Source organism: Pipistrellus kuhlii, unplaced genomic scaffold, assembly GCF_014108245.1.
Source record: "Pipistrellus kuhlii isolate mPipKuh1 unplaced genomic scaffold, mPipKuh1.p scaffold_m20_p_4, whole genome shotgun sequence".
In the NCBI taxonomy this organism is placed as follows: domain Eukaryota; kingdom Metazoa; phylum Chordata; class Mammalia; order Chiroptera; family Vespertilionidae; genus Pipistrellus; species Pipistrellus kuhlii.
The window spans coordinates 75,495,527-75,514,874 of NW_023425540.1; the positions used below are offsets into that span (position 1 = coordinate 75,495,527).

At 40.3% G+C, this 19,348-nt stretch overlaps 1 protein-coding gene and 1 pseudogene across 9 annotated transcripts in view; one reads left to right on the forward strand and one right to left on the reverse strand.

Moving 5' to 3' along the window:
- The window catches only part of AUTS2 (activator of transcription and developmental regulator AUTS2), a 1,013,113-nt gene that overhangs the window by 40,567 nt on the left and 953,198 nt on the right, over window positions 1-19,348 (forward strand). The window lies entirely within an intron of this gene.
- Window positions 5,928-6,892, reverse strand: LOC118702960 (annotated as a pseudogene).

A 19,348-nucleotide genomic window follows, 5' to 3' on the forward strand; every position in this document is an offset into this window, starting at 1 on the left:
GTAGTTAGGCATCGATCAGGCTGGCAGTAGAGTGAGTAGGGGGTGATCAGGCTGGCAAGTAGAAGCGGTTAGGGGCAATCAGGCAGAGGCAGGTTAGTGGTTGGGAGCTAGCAGTCCTGGATTCTGAGAGGGATGTCCCTAAATGGGTGGTCGGACATCCCTCAAGAGGTCCCAGATTGGAGAGGGTGCAGGTTGGGCTGAGGGACCACCCCCCACCCACCGTGCATGAGTTTTGTGCATCGGGCCTCTAGTATGAATGTATGTGTATCTATATCTATATCTATATCTATATCTATATCTATATCTATATCTATATCTATATCTATATCTATCTATCTAGCTATATATTTATCTATATACCTATATATCTCTCTATATTTTGACCTGGCATTTAATTGCAACTTAAGAACTCACAAGTGATTTAGAGGAAGGATTTTAAATTTTAAGAAGTCGCTGAAACTGGTTTGGCTCAGTGGTAGAGTGTCGGTCTGCCGACTGAAAGGTCCCGGGTTCGATTCTGGTCAAGGGCATGTACCTTGGTTGTGGGCACATCCCCGGTAGGGGGTGTGCAAGAGGCAGCGGGTTGATGAAGTCCATTCCTTTCATTTTATAGATTTGGAACGTGAGAGCTTTGTGCACTGACATATAATTAGAGGAAGGAAACAGGAGTCATAAATATTATCTTTTATACAGACTTAACATTTTCAGGAATTTTGTTGGAAGAAACACTAAACAAAATTAAACCTGTGAAACCCATTGGGGTTAGCCTAAAATACCTCACCCGTTGTCCCCCATTCTCCCATGTGTCATCTCTGCCTTGAACAGATTGTAGAGTTGCATTAAGAGTCAAGTGTCAGACTCCCCCAGTGTTCAAAGCTCAGTTTCCTACTTAAAGGTGGATTGTATGTTTTTTTTTGAAGGCTAGTGAAAGAGAGGAGTGGAAAAGAGACTTCCAGCCTGGGGCTCTTGCTGTTCCCTTAGGGATTTAGGGCCTGTGAAAACACATTTAGTTCCCTGAATGGCAACACATAAATAGCAATGACCCTTAATTGAAAGGGAGGAGACCAAATGGTCTAGAGGTCAGGACTTTATAGAAATGATTAGTGGCATGGTGGTGTCTGCTGATAGGGTCTGGATTTTCCCCCTTTACACTCTTCCCCCTCCCCATTTCCTGGACTTGAAATCCTGGAAAGAAGGATGGAGGGACCATTAACTAAACTAAGATTTGATACGTATTGTTCCTGGGTGGACTGGAATTTTAGAGGAATGAGAGGTCCCCAAGCATCTTTAAAACCAGTATATTATTACAACCTGACTGCTACCTGCAGTTAGCCAATTACCCAATTATGATACAAATTGCACATTAAAAAAAAAAAGTAGGCTGCTACTATTCTTCCTTATACAAGGATTTTAGTCACTGTACATCTTGTGTCTTTAAATAATGTATTAGGAACATTTTCAAGTCTGTAAGTGCTTTTTTAATGAGAGTGTGAAGATTTTAATGGGACTAGATTGCTTTTCATGACATTTCAGAGTGACTTAATTGTAAAAATGTTGAGAGTCTGTATTTTAAAGTTTGCTAAGTATGTCTGCTATGGATTATAGTCAGACACTTTAAAAAGGATGGATGGATGGAGAGTGGAACCAGATAGCTTTTTCCTCACTACTTTCCTCCAAATATTGGCTCTTTGCAAATAAGGTTATACCAAACCTGGCACAGGTCAGGGTTCTCTTGAACCTTTTAATTAAACAATAGGAACTGAGACCAGTAGGGAAAGTTTCAGAGGCAATTCCTTTACAACTTACTTGGGTAGCAATGCTGTCTGAGGACGTTTCCTATCTCTCTTTACAGAACCAGGAGGCCAGGCTGTCTTTCTTTTTCTATACTCCCCTTTAGTCCCTGAATTCTCTTCTCTGTTCACTTAAAAACATACCTGTCTTATTATGTCTCATTTCTTTTGCAATTAATTTCATTGTGTTTCTAAAATATTGTTGCTTCCAAAGAACAGTTTACTATTTTAGTGATGAGAACTTTAGATTCATTATGTTTTTTATCTTCAAAACATTGTGGTTATTTAGAAGTCTTTTCCTGCACAAATATTCTTAGGGTTCTAGAACCTGCAGCAGACTTCCCAAAATTATATCTGACTAGGGGCCCAGTGCACGAATTCATGTACCTTGAAAGGAACTCTGGGCCGTGAGGCTGCAGTGGGCATAGGGGTGGGTCTTGTCCCATCCTCCATGCCCCCGCCTGGCCCCTCCCTCCATGCCCCCCCCCCCCCCCCCCCCATCATGGCCCCTGGTTCCCTGTGTGCCAGCAGCCCCACTCCTGCCACCACTACTCCCATGCATTGATTACGCTGGCCCCGCCAGTCCCTGCTGACGGTGCAGAGCAATTGGGGCTGGCACCAGCCATGGGTGTGAGTGGTGGCTGCTGCCCTGATCGTCCCTCAGGAACAGGGGGAGGTGGAAAAGCCCTCAGGGGTGTTCAGGGCTGGCAGCCACCATTTGCACCCGCTGATGATGCCGGACAATTGGGGCTAGGCGATTGGGGCTGAGCGATTGGGCCCAGCACTGGGTGCTGGCAGTGGGTGTGAGTGGTGGCTCTAGTGCTGTTAACAGGTGCGAGTGGGGCCGGCACTGGTAGTGGGTGCGAGTGTCTGGCAGGACCACAGCACATGGGAGCAAAGAATTTTCAGTAATCACCAGAGTCTCACCCTAATGACAGTGACCAACGCCCTGTCTTGGTCTGGCGCCCCCACTCACCTGCTTCACCATCCACTGTAGCTGATGGCCAACATGTTCTGCACACGCCCCCTGGTGTTTAGCCCACGTCATAGTACCTGATTGTTCGGTTGTTTGGTTTTTCCGCCATGTGGTCTATTTACATATTAAGATATATATATATTAGAGTTACACACACACACACAGACAGACACATGATTAGGCACTTCCAACACCACTCTTAGTCGGGTTTTGTTTCCTAGGGATTACTGTAACAAAGAACTGCCTACTGGGTGGCTTAAAGCAAAAATACATTTTCGTATAGTGTTGGAGGCTAGAAGTCAGAAAATCAGCATGTCAGCAGTGCTGTGCTCCCGCTAAAACCTGTAGTGAATCCTTCTTTGCCTATTTCTAGCTCTTGGGCAGGTTTTGGTAGTTTCTTGCTTTACAGCTGCTTAGCTCTAATCTTTGCCTTCTTTGTGAATACCTTCATCTGGTGTTCTCCCAGGGTGTTTCAGTGTTCACATGGCCATTGTCTTAGGACACCATGCATATTGGATTAGGGGCTCTCCCTATTCCAGTACGACCTCATCTTAATGAATTACAGAAAATGCTGTTTCCAAATAAGGTCACAAAGATTTCACCATATCTTTTTAAAAATTTAAATTTATTGGAATCATATTGGTTAATAACATAAGACTCAGGCATAAAATTATATAATTCATCATCATTTTATTGCATTGTGTGCTCATTTCCCAAAATCTAGTCTCCATCCATCACTATATATTTGACTCCCTTTACTCTCTTTCTCTCCCCTCACTCCCTTCCTTTTTGGTAATGACCCTACTGTTGTCTGTACCTGTGAGTTTGTTTTATTTGTTCATTTATTGCTTCCTGTTTTACATCCCACATATGAGTGAACTCATATAGTTTTTGTCCTTTATTGTTTGATTTATTTTACTTAGCATGATACTTGAGATCCATCATTTTATATGGTTGAGTAGTACTCCATTATATGAATGTACCAGGTCTTCTTTATCCAATCATTAGTTGAAAGACAGGTTGTTTCCATGTCTTGGTTGCTATGAATAAGCTGCAGTGAACATAGGTATACATATATCTTTATGAATAAGTATTTTTAAAACTTTCAGGTAGATACCAACAGAGATTACTGGGTTATATGGTAGCTCTCTTCTTAATTTTATTGAGGAACCTTTATATTGTTTGCGTAGAGACTTTACCAATTGACATTCCTACCAGCAGTGTATTAGGGTGTCCTTTTCTCTACATGCTCTTAAACACTTCTGATTTCTTGTGTTATTGATAGTAGCTATTCTAACAGATCTGAGGTGTTATCTCATTATCTTTTTAACTTGCATTTCCCTTATAGCTGGTGAAATTGAACAGCTTCTTCTGTCTTTGTTGGTCATTTGTATGTCTTCTTGAGAAAAATGCTCAGGTCCTATGACCATTTTTACATTTTTGTTGTTGAGTTGTATGAGTTCTTTACGTATTTTGGATATTAGTCCCCTATTGGAAGTATTGTTTGCAAATATCTTCTCCCATTTGTTTGGTTGCCTTTTTGTTTTGGTGATGATTTTTTTTTTTTGTTGTGCGGAAGTTTTTTAGCTTTATTTAGTCCCATTCATATCTTTCTTGAGGGGACACATTCAACCCCTAATGGGATTCTACTTTGCAAAGTATCCGGGGATATTCTGATATAGCCTGCACTGGTTCCCAAAGCATGGTTCCTGGTCTACATGCACAGAATTCCTGGGGAGCATTAAAGAAATTGTATATATTATAAAACGTTATTTAAAGAAAAATAATTCTGAAACTCATGTACTCATCACCCAGGTTAAGAAATAAAACATTACCAATACATCTGAAGGTCTTGAAAAGCCTGAGGTATTTATTTAAAATATAGATTCTCCTTTGAGCAGTTAGGTCAAGGAAATTCAGGAAAACAATGAGTATTAGAATTTGATAAATTTTTTTCTTTTACCCCAAGGTGGTGTATTTAAAAAAAAAAAAAAAAAAAAAAAAAAAAAAAATATATATATATATATATATATGTGTGTGTGTGTGTGTGTGTGTGTGTGTGTGTGTGTGTGTGTATACACACACACACACACACACACACACACACATTATTGATTTCAAAGAGGAAGGGAGAATGAGTGTGAAATAAAAATATCAGTGATAGAATCATTTATTGGCTGCCTCCTGCACGCCCCACACTGGGTATTGAGCCCACAACCTGGGCATATGCCCTGACCGGGAATCAAACCACAACCTCCTAGTTCATAGGTTCATGCTCAACCACTGAGCCATGCTGGCCGGACAAGGTGATAATATTTTTTAGAAGATCTAGGAGATGTAACTGTGTAGTGAGATGGGATTTTTTTTTCTCCTTTTTTATTACTGAATAAAATCATGCAAGGGAAGGTTTAATGACATTTTTTCCACAGTGTAGTAGAAGAGTAATCACTCTTTTTGGGGATGATTTCCTGAAAAATATCACTTATAGTTGTTTGAGTTGGTTCAGATCTGTGGTTCACACAGATTTTTAGTGGGACTCTCGGATTGTCATGAGCGAGGTGTGTATGTATGACGGTAAGTGACCTATTATTCATTGGGCTCCTTAAATTCTTTCTCCTGGGAGTTTGTGAAGATTAATGTTTGCTAGATGATTTTAAGTTTGTGAAATGCCTTGAGTTCCTCAAGGGGAAGTGTTACATAAACGTAAATAAATTATGCAGCACCTGAATTTGGTTGTTTATCATTTTTTATGGTGGGTTTTAATTAACAATTCAGTGCTATTTATGTTGGATGACTAGGGAAAGGCTTTAATCACTCAAAGATGGTTCAAATAAGTAGGCAGGAGCTGCATTTAGGCTGGTACCCAGGAAGGAATAAATAAGCAGCACCTCTTCTGGAAATTAGGAAATTTGTCATTTTTTTTTTTCCACATAAGGAAGCATTTATTTGAGGTTTAACATGGAATCACACAAATTCACTTAGACTCATAATTGCAAAAGACAAAGTAAAAACAAAGGAAACTAATTGGCATCTATATAGTTGTAAAGTAGAAAGTCTTTTATAAAATACCCATCTTAGATGAACAGAAGAGCAATCTCCAATGTCATCCTGAAAGATGGGTTACTTTGGCAATCTCCTTCCATTTTCTCTAGTGTCCTCTTTTAGTGGGGCTGATAATTGTTTTGATGATTGCCACTCTCTCTCGAGACGCCTTGCAGTAAGTACTCTGTTGGTCACTGTAGTCTGCATAATTTCTGTCCATATTCATAGTTCCCATAGTTATGCCCAGTATAATCATAGCCGCCACAGACTCTATAGTTTTGATCACCACCATAGGCACTATTGTAATTTTCATATCCTTGATCATAATAGTTATTATATTCTTGGTTCCAGTTTTGGCCCTGACCTTGTCCATGACCCTTAATACCTCCTCGTCCTCCAGCTGCAGCACCTCTTCCTTTATTTTATTGTTGCTGTTGCTGCCTGTACACCTCTTTGGGTTTTGTAACTTTGATCTCACACTTCCCAGAACCAATTTGATAATAATCTGTTTCCTCACAATTTCTTTTCTGCCTCTTCATCTTTATATGTGATAAAACATAACCTCTTCTTTCATTTGTTGCTATCTAAGGGAAGTTCAGTATTTTCAATCTCTCCAAGTATTTTTTAGTTTGTTCTTCAGAAGTAACTGGTCTTAATCCACTCACAAAAAAACTTTTTTTGGGTTCCTTCCCTTTTAAAGCATGGGCCCTTTTGGGAGGTCTATCAATTTGCCATCTATAGTTGGTATTCCTTCAATTTCAAAATCTTATCACCACTATCAGCATATTTGAAAAGATGCCCAGGTTGTGGGCTTGATCCCCAGTATGGGGCGTGCAGGGGGCAGCTGATCAGTAATTCTCAGATCCAAATCCTCCTGATCTTCTGGTGACTGGATCTGTTTTAATTGTACAGTCTACAACTTTTCCAAATGCATACAAATATTCAGTCAGGTCTTTCTTGCATCCCAGCTTAAGCCTACAGTAAACATTTTACCGTCATCTTGCTGATTTTTGTGCACGTTGATCTTGGATGCCTCTGCGAATTCCTCTGGGTTGCTGTACTCATTCATGTTCTTCACGGTGATGGCTGTTTGGCAGGGCGTGCTGGGTGCAGTCCTAGTCCCCAGTCTGCAGCAGGGGTGGCAGAGCTTTGTATGGAGCTGGATTTAAAACTGTGACAGAAGAGGGAAATTGGTCATTTTACATGGCACTCACTGAGCTGAGCTGAGCTCTGGGTTAATGTCTTCTATGAGTTTACAGGGTGCTGTTAGATACTCAGTCTTTTTATTTTTATTTTTAACCTATTTACAGTTTGTCTCAGACTTTCAGATACCTTTGCCCTCTTTAGTTGAGTAATCTGGAAACATTTAAACAAAAAGGTTATTTGGAGAGCAGTGAGGCTTCTGACAAACCACCTTAATGTTGGGTATGCTGTGCTTCTTGTAGCTCAAGGAGCTAAGTTCCCAACTACTTCCTTTTTTTTGCCTGTTACACAGAGCTTTGTGCTTCAGTAGGTGACACCATCCCAGGTCCATTGAAGAGTGGAGATGGGAAAGTAAACCCCTCTGTCTAGTTGTGTCTCCTTGGTTTGCCGTGTTGTCAGTTTCATCAGTATGTTTGTTCCCCCCACCCCTTTTGTTCTGTGAACAAAGAGTGACTTTATCCTCTTCCCATGGATGATCCCATACTTGTAACTCATTTATTCACCATTTTTATTAAACACTATTTGTTGCTAAGCAGTGGACATGTGTGAGTTATACAGAGTTCTTGATGCTATGGAGCTGTCCAGTGGAATATATAATTATTAAAGAAAATAAAAATCAGAACCAATAGCCAGATAGTTATAATTAGATGAGGGGTGAACAGGACTATCATGGGCTCTTTGACAGTGTATACTAGTGGGAATCTCTGAACGCATAATAATCTGGCCACTCAGTATATATCCTATCCTATACAATAAAAGGCTAATATGCAAATTGTTCCCTTGACCAGGTGTTTGACCAGCAGGCAGGCCAGCCATCCACCCATGTCCCCTCTGCCTGGCCAGGTTGGCTGGACCCTACATATGCACAAATTTATAAACTGAGCCTCTAATACTGAGTGGCCAGATTATTATGTGTTCAGAGATCATAATAATCTGGTGGTAACTCAGTGTATATACACACATTTTATTGATTTCAGAGTGGAAGGGAGAGAGGGGGGGCGGGGAAGAGAGAGAGAGAGAGATGATGATGATGAGAATTATTGATCAGCTACCTCCTGCATGCTGCATACTGGGGATCGAGCCTGCAACCTGGGCATGTGCTCTGACCAGGAATTGAACTGTGACCTCCTGGTTCATAAGTCAGTCTTCAAACACTGACCCATGTTGTCCAGGCTCTTCTTCATTCTTATATTCCCTTCCCTTAGCTGAGACTCTGCTACCATCTCCTCATATGTTTACTGAGTAAAATATTTTTTTTAACCTGAATGCTTTTCTTAAATTTAATTAGGTTACGCATCACTGGGAATATAGATTTAGTTCAGAGTGAGGTGTTGGAGGCAGCATTGCCCCAGGTAGTGTTATGTGAGGGGCCAGGCTGCCTAGTCATGACTGGTGTAAAGTAGGGTGAGGAACAAGGCTATTTAGACACACCGAGGATATTTCTGGTACCTTATGTATTCTCTGTGGCTAACACCTTTGGTAGCTACCCTTCCTCTGATAACCAGTGTTTCCTCATTGACCTCTTGAGTTGCTGGGAACAACAGCTTTTTCTAAGCCACTTAAGTTTGAAAGTGCTGTTAGCAGAACTTGAGGAAAAATGTCTTGTGGTAGGAAGGTGATCATTGTGCTCAGTGGTTAATACTTGAAACCAGACATTCTGGATTATTTGAGCTAGTGTGTTCTGGAGAATTCTCCTAAGCTGGATGTATTGGGTAAATGCAGTCATGGTTCAGTAGGCTGAGAATCTGGTGCTGCACATAGAAGGACTGACCGTTCCTTTCTTGAGGTAATCAGAAATACCTGTGAATTTGGACAAGAGGTCTGTGTAACCGCTTCATCTTACAGATGGATGAGCAACTATTACGTTCAGCAAAGTTAAACAGCGCATTCAGGGTTGATTCAGGTATTTAGTACCTGAGTTGGCACTAGAATCCATGATTGCTGCTGCTTCTGAGGCCTCAGTAAATACTTGTTCTAAGACTGTTCCATCCTTACTTTGAGGGTTTTCATCTGGCCTTGACCTGATGGCGTTAATGAGATGAAATATGTACTTCTCCTTTGACATTGTGGACAATGAGGAGCTACAGTGGACAGATTGACTAACACAGTTCTGTCCAATTGAAATATGTTGAGCCACACATGCTGTATTAAAATCGAAAAAAGGAAGAGGTTAAATTAAGTTTAATAATTTATTTAGCCTTAGATATCAAACCTTTTTAATCATTTCACCATTTCAATACAGAAATGTTAGTGAGATATTTACTTTTTTGTTCAGTGTAATTACTGTACTGGATGGTGCAGGGCTATAAAATGTATTAGCTTATATAGTTAATTTTTATTTTCCTTTCTAGGTTGTGTTAGCCATACTATTTAATGTATAAAGTCAGTGATTGGTGTAGCGATAGGAATTTGGGGTGTAAGCTGACTAATTAGCTTTAGTGTATAAGTTAAAGGGGTCAGGCAAACTTATAATACTCCAACATGGGTTTACTGTAGACATCTGTCTTCATTCTGAGGGTCAGAAATCACCTTGCAGAAAGACATGGGCTGTCAGTTAAGGTTAATTTCTCTGCTATTGACTCAGTCTTGGCTTTGACCCCTGACTGCACAGAGTTCGTTGTTGAATTAGAACCTTGTTCCTCTTATAGGAAATTACAAACGATAGTGTGTTTTTTATTTTATTAAGATTACTAATCAACATGTGAAATCTTGTGCAGTTTTATTAAAATCTAAGCAAAAAGTAGATAACATAATCATTTCTCAGCCTAGGTAGATCATAGTAATTAGCAAATTAAGGTAGCAAAAGACCCACACACACTTGTAGTCAGGTTTGCACTAGTTTCTAGGTAAAGGATAATATATATTTTGTCTTCAGGGTGTGATTTGAATGCAAGTTTTTCCTTCATTTTTAAGATCACTGCTCAAAGTCCACTAACAAAATACAAGGAGACAGCCTTGATTAGATTAGGCTAGATTGGATTAAATCAAATGGTTAAAGCCTTTGGAGCCTCTAGCTTGTAGGAGATACCATAATGGCCTTCAATGCATCCCTAAATCCTATTACTTAGTTAATCTTATTGAAGAATTCAGGTCTGCATAAAGGAGCATTGCCCTGTACTTTCTCTGTTGGTCTCTGGCCCTTAAGGTGAGCTGAGAGATAAGAACTTTCTTGGAATAGGTTGGTTATGTTGGTTTGGGGAAGTTATTCTAACTATTTTGAAAGTAGTAGATGCCCAAGTTGGTAGAGGGAGTATTCCATGCAGAAAAGTGTAGTCTGTTTCCCCATGCCCTTTGGCTTCCTGGATGTTAGTATCTGTGGCAGGGATTTTTAAGGCAAAGAGAGCCGGGAGAGCTGTGTGTAAATAGTTGTAAAATTGGCTGCTCTGTCATTGTTGCAGGTGTGGGGTGGATGGATGGGTTGGAGCTTTATTTTTAAGCTTTGTGAAATCGTCTCTGACAGCCCATATCCATTTTAGAGGCTGTCATTAAGAATCATATGCTGAGTATATAGTACAGTTGAGACACTGTGCTAGATGTTGGGAATAAAATAAAGAATCATGGAATTTGGGAGCTAGAGGCATCTTTATCTGTGATTTCCTGGGCATGTTTCTAGTTTTATTATAAGTGTGAGTTGGCTCTTGCCTATTTCTACAGTGACCATATTTTTCTGAAGCAAAACATTCTTTTTGTCACATGATTTCCCCCTCCCCCTAATTTATGAATTTATAGACAGGAAAAATTTTACAAAAGCATATAAATTATGACAAATTTTATTATAGATTTAATGTCTTTTGGAAAAAATGAAAACAAAAACAGAAATTGGCACTGCATCCATAATGAAGACTGGAGGGACTATAAAACAAAATAGTAAATTTGACGTAGAACTTTGCTAAAGGTAGTTTAATTAGACATCGGCAAATTCAAGACCCATAAGTGATCATTACATACTGGATTGGCCTCCTGTGATGTGTGCAATTTTTTTCAGGCATCTTTAAAAATCAGGTACATACTGCTTCAGCTAGGACCTGATCATCCACCATTCAGATTCTGTGAGTTACCAGGTTCACAAGCAAAAAGTGAGGCATCTGATGTTCTGTCTGGGTACTCACTGAATTGCCCTGAGAAGATTCCTGCATCCAAGAGGCTGAGGTGACACTCTGGCTGGGGACCTTTCAGTGCTTTCTTCGTAATGGGGACTTCTTTCTTCATAGAGCCTACGGGACTTGTATTATAGTTCTTCATTTATTTCGCCAGGGAGGCTCTGCCAATGCTTAGGCCAAGAAAACGAGTTAAGCTTCATTCTCTGTTTAACCTTTTTGGTGGAGTAGCCCTGCATCTGTGTGTCCTTTCCCTAAAGACAAGACAATTTCAGGTGTGGACCAGACGTGGAGTCTGAAGAGCAGTTTTGAGAGATTAAAGGTTTTGATTTGTTTTTAGGAAAAAAAGTACAACTAGCCCTTTGGATGATGATAATATGTCTCTCCAACCCTCCTGTGTATCAAGTGTGCAGTGTTCTCTTCCTGTATAGCACTTGTGTTTTCAAGAGCTAGGGTCATTGACAGAACACTTCTCACTCTTGAGTTTCAGAGCACAGCAGAGTACACACATCTGAAGCAAGAGATGTCATTTTCTCTAAGTGTACTAAGAATTGCTTTAATGCTCTATATGCGCATGAACATGCTCACACAATTGTGTGTTTTTTCCCATGCTCCTTGAAGAGGAATAGCCCTCGTTTTACTTTTATTGATTCTTGATTGCTCACGTCTCCAGGTTACCTTTTTAGGAAACAGCTGCTGGAGGAATGTGTGCTCATTTTGTCCCGGAGATCTTTCCTCCCGTGGCCCTCTGACCCGAGGCTCACCCAGCCTGCTTTCTTCTCTGCATCAGCCCAGCTTTGTTCTTCTGGGTCTCTTGTTCCCACTCTGCGAAGGAGAAATTCTTGCTTCAATTTGCTATCTATTTCTGTTGAGGCAGTTCCAGATTGGAAGAGATTGGGGAGGGAATTTCAAGGAGAAAATTGGGTCTGGTTAGGAGAAATTTATAAAACTTCTGTGTTATCTGCTAAATAGTTTTCAGATGCTTTGGGATCACAATATGAAAGTCCTGGTGGACTGTAAGAGAGCTGATCTTACCCACTGTCAGGCAGCCCTGACTGCTTTTCTGTCTGTCTCATCTCTGCTCTTTCCACCCAGTTTGCTTAGAGAGCCCAAGTCTTTGTAAGTCCACTCCTCTTTTAAAATCTTCTTTAAGAATTAAAACAAAACAAAACATGTCCCAGACGGGGGATCGAGCTCGCAACCCGGGCCTGTGCTCAGACTGGGGATCGAGCCATGTACTCCACACCGCCAAGCTCTTTTAAATTTTAAAGTTTTAAAAAATATATATATTTTATTGATTTTTCCACAGAGAGAAAGGGAGAGGGATAGAGAGCTAGAAGCGTCGATGAGAGAGAAACACCGACCAGCTGTCCCCTGCCTACCCCCCATCGGGGATGTGCCTGAAACCAATGTACATGCCCTTGTTCGGAATCGAACCTGGGACCCCTCAGTCTGCAGACCGACGCTCTATCCACTGAGCCAAACCGGTTTCAGCATCTTTTAAAGTCTTCTTGATTTGCTTCCCACACCAGCTGCTCCCATCTTGCTTGGTCCCTTTGGGGAGGAGGAGAGTGGTTCTCTCTGTAGTTGTTGGCATGCCCAGGGGGAAGGAGGGCACAGACCCTTTCATGTTCTGCCCCAGAGGTTCAAAGGAAGCAATGACCATTCCTAAAGCTTATTGATTACTTAAAGTGTGCCCAGCACCAGTTAGTGAATGAATGACAAGCACTTTACATGGATTATGTCTTTTACTATAGTGAGGCCAATAAAGTATATGTGCTGTCACTATCTTCATTTTACAGATGGGAAATTGATGTCAAGAGCGGTTCGGTAACTTGTGATTATGTACCCTGCTGGAATCAAATGATAGAATCAAGATTCAAACCAGGCAATCCAATTCCAGGGCTTGTGTCCAACTCCTCAGGGAACAGTTGAGAGTTCTGAGTCAGGATGGTTTTGCTCATGGTAGTGTTTCTTACCTGGGATGTCTCCCCTTTGACACTGACCTCTTGTGGTCTTTATATTTTCCGTTCACTCACTAACTGGTGAATGTTCTGGTTCAGCCTTTGAGGATGCCAGCTCAAAGACTGGGTGTTTTAAAGAACCAGGAAGAAAAAAATGTTAGAGGTAGGTTTTATAAAGTGTGCAGCCAGATGACAGGACTCTGACAAAGAAATAGGACCGTAAGTGCTCATGCTTTGGAAAGATTAGTCAATTGGTAGAGGTTGTGTTTCTGTGGTTAATTTGTGTTCCTGTCATCACAATACATGAGTGTCCATATCCACAGGCATTGAGTGTGTCGACTGTGTCGTCCAGTAGTCCCATAAAACAAGGCACTCCTCAGAGCCAGCACCAGTTGGTGCACCTGAATAACAATAGGGAAGCTTGTTGACCATTTGGCACTTCACAGCCCAGTAATTAGAAACTGTAAAACAATAATACAGACATGAAGCAAATCCTCTGGTTAATGAAAAAAATGCTACAATCCTGCTTTGTGGCTGAATGCAAAATCACAACTGGCTGCTTATACAACAAAGCAAACACGTCAGGATTTTGGCAGCTGTTTTATACATATAAAAAGCTCTGGGCTTTATATTAATTTGGGGGCTGCCATATTTAAAAAACAAACAAACACCTGAAAACAGCAATTACCTGACTTTCTTGTTTTTCATTAATTTGCTGCAGTGGTTCTCAATTTATTCTTTCTGGATCAAGAAGTATCAGCATCATTGGAAACTCCTGAGAAGTGCAATCTTTTGGGGACTCTATCCCAGACCCACTGACTCAATACTCTGGGGGTAGAGCTCTGCAGGTTATATTTTAGCATGTTCTCAAGGGAGATTCGGTGGCGCTCCAGATTTGAAAAACACTGGGGAGTGGGTAGAGGGATTCAAGGGTTGGGGAATAGAGTCCTCTTTTGGCCTTTACCGAAGGTGAGCATAGGGCTTCTCTAACCAAAGGTAGATGGCTGACCTGAGGCATGATAACAACATATGAAGGCCCCCTGCTCTCAGGGAGGTTTCTCAGGGAAGGCGCTGTGACTTTGTGGGGACTGGTTGGGAGAGGGGGTTTGCACTGTGGCTTATAACTGGATTAGTCAGCTTTGACAGGCCAAGATAGTACCAGACAGAGGAGAAGGGATATGGAGAGGAGACAAAAACAAGCACCACCTTATTTCCCAAGCGTAGTCTTAGCAGTGCTGCTGATGTAATGTGCTCATCCTTGTCAAGAACCCTCGCTAAGCACTAAAAGTTAAGATGGGACTGGGATGGTGTCAGGATAGATTTCTTCTTTTCCCTGTGTCTCTTCCCGCCCACCCCCATTTCATTTCTCTACCTCCAGCTCTCTTGGCCAATGGGATTTGTTTAATAATTTTCCTGGGATCTCCTGACAACTGGCTCCTCTGCCTTTTCCTCACTGCATGTTGACCGCAGCAGTGATACAGGTTCATTTCAGAGCCATTAGAAGTCCATGCACAGCTGACTACTCGATGTCTTGGAAAGGCCTCTTGGGAAATAAGAGCTTGTTGCCAGAGTGAAATGAGTTCCCAACTGGTGTTGCACAAAGGCTGGGTTCCTGACATTCTTTGAATAGGTTGGTTGAGTGTCTGCTGAGGACAAAACCTGATGCAAACAGAAATACCCATCCTTTGGTTTCCTGGTATTTATCCAGCTTTATTAATTTTGCTCACATTTTAAAATTAGTTTAATTTGCTCACTTTTTTCTGCTTTCTCGATCATTGAGTTTTCTTATTCCTTAACAACAAGGCATAGGACCTATTGTATCTTATTCTTTGATCTGATCACCTACATAGCAGGGGAAAGCCACAAGGATAGAGGTGAATGAGACATAACCTCTGTCCTTCCTGATCTGAAGGAGACTGATTTCTAGGGGGAAGAAACTAAGAAAGGAGTCATCTAGATCCTGGATCAATTTATTCTCTCTGTGGTCTTAAGTGGGAGAACTTTTTTGATTACCTGAATTTGATGTTGATCTTGCTTTCCTGGGGGAGAAAACATTTTATGCCCAGAAGTACCTCATATAAAGGAACCATTAAAGCTTGGTGCAATCTAATGTTAAGATACCAGAACACAGAAGTCTACCGTCACAGTAAGGCAAAGTTTTGCCTATTCCATGAAATCTTTGGTCACTTAGACATACAAGGAAGAAAGCTAGTTGCCAGCACATCTGGAACTTGGGTGGAAACTGTTGATGTGTAGACCATTCATCATCGTGAAGGTTTATTTTGTATTTTATTTTATTCTAAGGGATCTGTGGCCTTTGGCTCTTAGCAGTACTTAGTTGCTGATTCTCCTTCTATGTGACATTAAAGGTTTATGGAGAAATCAGAGGCTCACACTGGAGTGTTTGCCTTCCTGGACATCAGGAATGATGGTCATCCTGCCAGATGAATGGGAGAGGCTAACTCTTTAGGTCCTTATATTTTCATGAGCCTGGAGCCTTTCTGTATCTGGACAGGAAGGCTGTGACCCACTGTCCTTTCCAGCCAGCCGTGCTTCATGTTGCTTTAATTAAATACACAGCTGATGATGTCAGCCTGGCTCCTGGCTCTCTTAGCTTCCCTCTTGGAACAAAACATCCGGGCAGACAGTTGTGACAATTAAAGTCTCAAGACTCAAGCTTCGTATGTTCTGATGTAATTAAACTAAATCTGCCTAAACATCTCCAAATGCAGATAAAACCTAATGCTGATTAGAGGCGACCCTCTAATAAATCTGGTTTGATTAGGCAGAACCAGTGGGGTGCAGACAAATATTTGACACTCTGGTCAACTTGATTATTTCTTTGGTTTTCACTTGAGGGGGAAAAACCTGTTTGATTCTTTCTATCACAGAGTACTTGAAAACTATTATCTGTGACAACTAAAGGACTTAGGTGAAATAAACAGTTAAGACCTGTGGACTTGTCCTTAAGAGTCTCAGTCAGCCACCATCTGGGACATGCTTGCTTCCTGGCAGATCAATGGAGAATGGATTTTACCTGGAGGTCTGGCCTGGAATGCTAATTAAAAAGGACATACTAAAATACACCCAGGCATGTTCTGATAAAGTCTTAGCAAATGTGGGTGGTGGAGGTTTTTTTCTTAAAGTCATAGTTTCTTTGTTCATTAAGATATAGAGAAAAACAAACTGGAACTGCTTTGCTGTTTATATCAAAACCTCATTGCCAATTTAAGAGAAATTTCCATAGTAGTTTATCTTCTGGCTCCTGTAATATGGGTCACATCTTTTTTCTTAATATTTATTACGTTCTACTATAATTGTTTTTAATATTTATTACGTTCTACTATAATTGTTTTATTTCTGTTGTTCGGTCTTAGAAATTAGGGAAATTGTTTAATTCTTCTTGATATCTACTCAAATGCCTATCACATGGGCCCAAGGGACAGGGGTTGGCAAAATATGGCCCACAAGCCAAACCCGGCCACTGTCTGTTTTTGTATGGCCATGAACCAAGAATTTTTACATTTTTAAATGCTTGAAAAGAAATGAAAGGAAGAATATTTCATGGCACATGAAAATTATGTGACATTCAAATTTCAGTGTTCATAAATACAGTTTTATTGGAATACAGCCATGTTCATTCATTTACGTTATTGTTTGACTGCTTTGTGCTACAACAGCAGAATTGAGTAGTTGCAAAAGATCCCATATGGCCTCCAAAGCCTAAAATATTTACCTGGTATGTTACAGAAGATGTTTGCTGACCCTATTCTATTATATAGTATGTTGGAAATGCTTATTGTTTGAATTATTTCAGATATAAATCTGAGTTTCCACATGGAATTATTTTGATCCTGTTCAAGGAATGTAAAATGAATGACAGTTGATGGATCTGTCTCTCTTAATATCTTGTTAGTTTAGGTGTTATGGTGCTGGTTCATTTCTGAGAGTTAGATAATTCTTCTTAGTAACTTAAAGAGCTTTGCTAATCCTTATTAACTTCCTTGGTTCTGAACCTGTTGTATGGGATGCAGAGATACCAAAAGGTACATACAAATTAAACTAACCAGGTTTCACAGTAAAGAATTGGAATGGTTCTGCATGTATTCATCTTTTTCTCTAGTTGCTGAAGACATTCTTTGTGATGAAAAAGAATTCACATAAACTTGGGGGTATTCATGAGCAAATTACTATCCTGGATTATATAATGCGTTAGTTCTTTTATTGTTTAAAATCTTTATTGTTTAAAGCACATGTGTCAAACACAAGGCCCGCGGGCCAAATCCGTCCCGCCAGGCCTTGCAATGTGGCCCGCACCGCGCTGTCATCACTGCACTCCGCTGCGTTTCCATCACAATGACAGTTTATGACTGTTCAGTAAACCATTCGGCCCGCAATTTAGGCTGGATTTTAGATTTTGGCCCCTTCTCTGATTGAGTTCGACACCCCTAGTTTAAAGTATTACATATAGTATTACATATGTCTCCTTTTTCCCCCTTATTGGCTTCCTCCTTCCCTCAGCACATGCCCCAACCTCCCTAGTGTCTGTGTCCATCGATCATGCTTATATGCATGCACACAAGTCCTTTGGTTGCTCTCTTACCACCCCCCCACCGCCATCCTCCCCTGCCTTCGGAGGGTTGATGGATTGTTCGATGCTTCTATGTCTTTGGATCTATTTTTTGTTTATCAGTTTATTTTGTTCACTATATCCCACAAATGAGTGAAATCATGTGATATTTTTCTTTCTCTGACTGGCTTATTTCACTTAGCATGATGCTCTCCAGGTCCATCCATACTGTTGCAAATGGTAAGAGTTCTCTCTTTTTTACAGCAGTGTACTATTCCATTTTACAGATGTACCACAGTTTTCTAATCCACTCACCTGCTGATGGGTGCTTAGGTTGTTTCCAAATATTGGCTATTGTAAATTGTGCTGCTTTGAACATAGGGGTACATATGTCTTTTTTTGCTTGGTGTTTCTGATTTCTTGGGATATATTCCTGTAAGTGGGATTCCTGGGTCAAATGGGAGTTCCATTTTTAATTTTTTGAGGAAACTCCATGCTGTTCTCCACAGTGGCTGCACCAGTCTGCATTCCCACCAACAGTGCACAAGGGTTCCTTTTTCTCTGCATCCTTGCCAGCACTTGTCATTTGTCGATGATATCCATTCTGATAGGTGTGAGATGGTATCTCATTGTTGTTTTGATTTGCATCTCTCAGATGATTAGTGACATTGAGCATGTTTTTATATGTCTCTTGGCCTTCTGTATGTCTATTTTCAAAAAGTATCTGTTTAAGTCCTTTGCCCATATTATGATTGGATTGTGTATTTTCTTTTTGTTAAGATGTATGAGTTCTCTATAGATTTTGGAGATTAGGCAACTCTATTTCAACAAACTGGTCAACCTAGAAGAAATGGACATATTCCTAGAAAAATACAATCTTCCAAAACTCAATCAGGTAGAATAAAAACATCTAAATATGCTAACAATTTTGGAGGAAATTGAAACAATAATCAGAAACTTCCAGCAAACAAAAGCTATGGACCAGCCATCTTCACAGAGGAATTTTAACAGACATTCAAAGAAGAACTAAAACCTATCCTCCTCAGATTATTCCAAAAAATTCAAGAGGAAGAAACACTTCCAAGGTCTTTCTATGAAGCCAGCATCACCCTAATCCCAAAACCAGATAAAGACACTACAAAGAAAGAGAATTATAGGCCAAATATCTCTGATGAACATAAATGCTAAAATCCTCAACAAATTTTAGTAAATCAGATCCAGCATTACATTAGAAAGATCATACACCATGACCAAGAGGGGTTTATTTCAGGATGCAAGGATGGTACAATATCTGCAAATCAATAAATGTGATACATCACATAAACAAATTGAGAGGTAAAAATCACATAATCTTATCAATTGAGGCAGAAAAAGCATTTGACACAAAAGGAACAGACCAAGAATGTCTACAATACACCTATAACCCCAATAAAAGTGACCACCAAGGAAAAGAGAATTAAGAGAGAGAAAAGAGAGTAAAAATGGTAGAGAGGAAAGATAATAAGAAAAGGAAAAAAATAAAAAGAAAGAATATGGGAAGATAACACAGCAAAACAATTAAACCAAAAATTGCGAACAAAAAACACCCAGAGAAGGGGCAGAATCTGTAGAGGCAGAAGTTAAATACAGAAAATTAGGTTAAGGATTTAGATGAATATGTGAAGGACTTTGGTTTAATATAGAGGGGGGAGAAAAAAATGAATAGA